Source organism: Periplaneta americana, chromosome 13 (assembly GCF_040183065.1).
Source record: "Periplaneta americana isolate PAMFEO1 chromosome 13, P.americana_PAMFEO1_priV1, whole genome shotgun sequence".
Taxonomy (NCBI): Eukaryota; Metazoa; Arthropoda; class Insecta; order Blattodea; family Blattidae; genus Periplaneta; species Periplaneta americana.
This window is the reverse complement of record NC_091129.1, coordinates 51,333,236-51,337,974: the sequence shown is the minus strand read 5'-3', so window position 1 is coordinate 51,337,974 and position 4,739 is coordinate 51,333,236.

Genomic DNA, 4,739 nt, shown 5'->3' with positions numbered 1-4,739 from the left:
TCACTACTATTGTTATTATTATTATTACTATTATTGCTATTATTATCACTAACATTGTTATCACTATTATTGTTGTTATTATTATTATTATCACTATTATTATTACTATTATTATTATTATTATTATTATTATTATTATTATTATTATTATCACCATTCACTTGATGTGGAATATTTTCTAATGATGATAAAGCTCACCTAGTAGATTGCAAACAAATCACATAACTGTTACTGTGAGGTCTGTACCGGTATCTGTTAACAAGAATATAGTTAACAAAACGAAATAGGCACAACTGTTATACTCTATTAGTAGAATCATTATAAACACAATTTAATGAATGAAGATGAACAATGTTATGTGAAAAATTATAGTTTTACTTTCTTTAAACACTCGGTCTCTTTTGAGGAGCTTAAACGCAATCAGTCATTTTCACCGCAAATTCTGCACACTTTTTTCTGAACATTGGAGATATATTGCACTTTGCCTCTTGTAGCAAGGATATTTTTTTCTCTTCAATTTTGGGTGACAGAACTCAGATCTTCGTCTTCTTATTTTTCTTCTTCTTCTTCTTCTTCTTCTTCTCCTCCTCCTCCTCCTCCTCCTCCTCCTCCTCCTCCTCCTCCTCCTCAAGAGCCACTTCTTCGGCTGCATCCATTGCCTCTCTTTCATCAGGAAGCCTGAAAATTGTCTTTATACAGGGTTCCTACTAAAGACCTCTCCGGTTTCGAACACATATAATTTATGTGCTATGAATCTGAGGTGCATGCAAATATTACCAATGAAAAGAGAAACTCCAAACGTATAGTTCCTTAACTTAAAGATGTTCAGTGTGTCCCCCCTTGATAACACGGCACACATCAAGTCTATAGTCAAGTTCCACGTAGGTACGCGGATTTTAAGATTCCGAGATTCTGAGGTTATGTCTGTTCACCTTACCAGAAAGTTGAAAAGCGACGTTGTCAGAAAGCACCACGGAACGGATAAATTCATCATAGTTTTCAATTAAAGTCTGCATAGCCTACATGTGCAAAAATTTCTTCGTAGCACTTTGTCCTCTGGTTTTAGGACTTGCAGCAACTGTAGTAGGTACAGATGAAATCGCAACCGCTTGTTAAGAGTCGTGCCTTCAAATCTGTATACTATTTACGGATTTTAGGCCCACTGCGTGGATCTGCACCAAACTTTGTTCGGTAATGCCGTTGCACATTAAATCGCCTGGTTCACATGAAAATTAAGCTCTTCTATCCTCTATAGCAGCCATTTCTCCTCAACAATGAACAAATTTGTTTATATGCGCTATTATGAGGCAGTGTTACCTACTAGGAAGACAATGTTGCCACAACTAAACTTTTTGAGTTTCTCTTTCCATTAGCACTATTTTCATGCACCTCAGATTCATAGAAGGTAAATTACATGTATGCCGACTTGCGCTATAGACCTACTTCGCATATTTTTGATCAAGACTATCAGCTCCGCCCTTCGTACAATCATAATATTCTATACGAATGAATAAATAATGACTCACCCAACAATATTAGTAACGCAAATGCTATGCGCGGTCAGGTTACACAACTGCTGACACACTGCTCAGAAATTAGATGAGTGCATGTGTCATAAAACGCACTGACCAGCCTATTCTTCTCTAAATGCTCTCTCTCAACACTTTCTCTCACTCTAAACTGTCTGCACCATGTAAACAGTCCGGAGAGTAGCATTAGAGTTTAGAGTTATATAAATCTCATGAGATCTCACTAATGGGTTTAGAGAAGCTATATTCTGTCACCGTGTAAACACTCCGTTAGATAACTCTCTTGATTCTTTAGAACTTCGCTCTGAACCATCGCCGTGTAAACTTAGCATGATTATTACTTTAGACCTGTATTTCAAGAGTTATGCGCCAGCTTGTATTATCTCGTATGCAACAGTCGCGGGAGTTAATGAAAAAGTTCAACTTAGCTGAATAATTTAGAATAGCTGTAATGAGAGCTGACAGTATATGCGAATTCTCTGTCCAGGGTGTTTACACGGCGAGAGTAGTTTTCAAGGCCGCTCTATTTAGACTCACTATTTAGATATTAGAGTCAACGAGATACCTGCTCTCAAAATCGTTTACACGGTAATACCCAGCTATAATCTCTAGCTCTCTTCTCTAAACTGTCGCCGTGTAAACGTAGCATATAACAAGTACGAAAGAGAGTAGATAGTAGAAATAATTTTGTCATCTCAATCAACGTTGTCTCTTTTATACTCATTATACAGTTATATATTTTTTAATATTTAACTGATTGAATAGACATAGTCCATTTGAATCACGTATCACGAACAATGGCTTTCATATATGGGGAATTTATAACTATGGTTTTTCATTACATTTCTTTCCTCTGTCATTTTATACCTGGACTCGGGACATCCACGATATCCAGAATTAGGAAATGCAGTACCTGACGACTTTGGTTTCTGCAGAAGTACATCCACTTCGTCTTTAAAAATACCACACCCTCCCGGAAACACATCCTTTGCAGATATTTGGTCTCTTATTGCTGACTTTCACTTCATAATTCGCTTTGATATGTCGGCAATATTCTTCTCTACCTTTTACCTTTCTTTCGTCCTATTTTGGCATGATTGTAACAACATTGAATAATAATTTCTGTTGTGTTTCCTTATGAGAACTATAGAAACTGCAAATTATTCGATTTGACTGGTGTACAAAACACGTGACAATAATACCTTTGCTAGCACTTATAATTGAACTACGACAGAGCCCATTTAGCATGATACTCATAAGTTATAAACTGAACAAATTGAAATTCGAAAAATTGACAATTAGTCCCTTTGGAAAGATAAGTCTTCAATAAGAACTCTTCAAATTAGAGTAGAAAGAATGGTATTGTATTTCGTCATGTACATTTTACTTTTGAATGTCTATATTGGAATAGTATCCAGCCACCGGTGTAGCTCATTAGGCTGAGACGCTTGCCTGCTGACTCGGAGTTGCACTCGGGCATGGGTTCGATTCCCACTTGGGCCGATTACCTGGTTTGGTTTTTCCGAGGTTTTCTCTGACCGTAAAGCAAATGTCAGGAAATTTATGGCGAATGCTCGGCCTCATCCTGCCAAATACCATCTCGCTATCTCCAATTCCATCGATGCTAAATAACCTCGTAGTTGATAACTTAAATAACCAAGTTAAAAAATAGTATCCAGCGTCCTTACTTTGCCATTCTATCTCTCAATATCTCTATATCCCTAAACAGAAGGACTGCACTGTTTTAAAAACCGGAATATGATTGTATTTCTAATAAATGGGGAAGCAGTGTTTAGTTTGATAATTTTTTTAATTGCCGATGCACGAATTTTTCAATTTTGTTATATTTATTCAAGTTATCAGCGGAGGCTACTGCCACCACTGTTTTTTATTTTTTATTTTTATTTTAGTAGGTTATTTTACGACGCTTTATCAACATCTTAGGTTATTTAGCGTCTGAATGATATGAAGGTGATAATGCCAGTGAAATGAGTCCGGGGTCCAACACCGAAAGTTACCCAGCATTTGCTCATATTGGGTTGAAGGAAATGACCCAGAAAAACATCAACCAAGTAACTTGCCCCGACCGGGAATCGAACCCGGGCCACTTGATTTCGCGGCCAGACGCGCTAACCGTTACTCCACAAGTGTGGACTCTCACCACTGTTACTACTACTATTATTACTTTTATATTATCATCGTATTATTATTATTATTATTATTATTATTATTATTATTATTATTATTATTATTATTATTATTATTATTATTATTATTATTATATGACAGCTGCTTTTACTCTCCTACATTTTCCCCTAATGCAAAGGGAATATTGGACAATTATATGGCAAATCCTCGGCCTCATGTCACCAAATATCATCCATCACCAATTCCACTCTCTCTAAATAACCATGTAGTTAGACGGTCACTAAATAAAACATCTCCTTTAGCTAAGTTCGAACCAGCAGCGTAACCACTAAACCACCCGAAACTACACTTAACAGTTTTGAACGTGTAAAGAATAACCTGAGTGTGTGTATAAGTAGACGATAATGATGATTCTTTTTTAATAGCGCTTTAAAAGGATCACTTTAGATATTCAGTGGCAGGAAAAACCGCTGTTAGATTTATCGACAAAACCTGTCTTACAGCAACGTTCGAGTGAAATTTAAATATTTATTAGCTGAAAGTGTCATTCGAAGAGACTGAAACCCGTTTCAAGGCAAAATAACATGAGATACCAGTCTGCGACCTTGACACGTAATCTGCCCGATAACACGAAGGCTAGAAGGCTCTTATCTGAGTTTAGTATGTAAGATTTGGCTGCTCGCCAAAGAAAGAAGTCTGCAACTACAACTAACTTCATGTACGTACAACTATCAGATATATAATTTCATACAGAAAATTTAAGTTGTGATGTCATACATGACAGAAATGTAAAAATAAAGTAAAATAAAATAAAACAAACTAAATTAAAATAAAACTTCGACAATTTATGGTAATATGCGGCACAATAACAAGGACCTTATGTCCTAGATAATAAACACAATAATTACAATAAATTGTATGAAGAGATGACCTTGCTAAAGCTCCACAACAAAGTGAGCGTCTACATACCTCAGGTCAGTAAAATTTTATAGCCAATCTAGATTAAGAATGCAAAAACTGACAGTAGAATAATAATAGTCATAGAATTATTGGATCAATAGT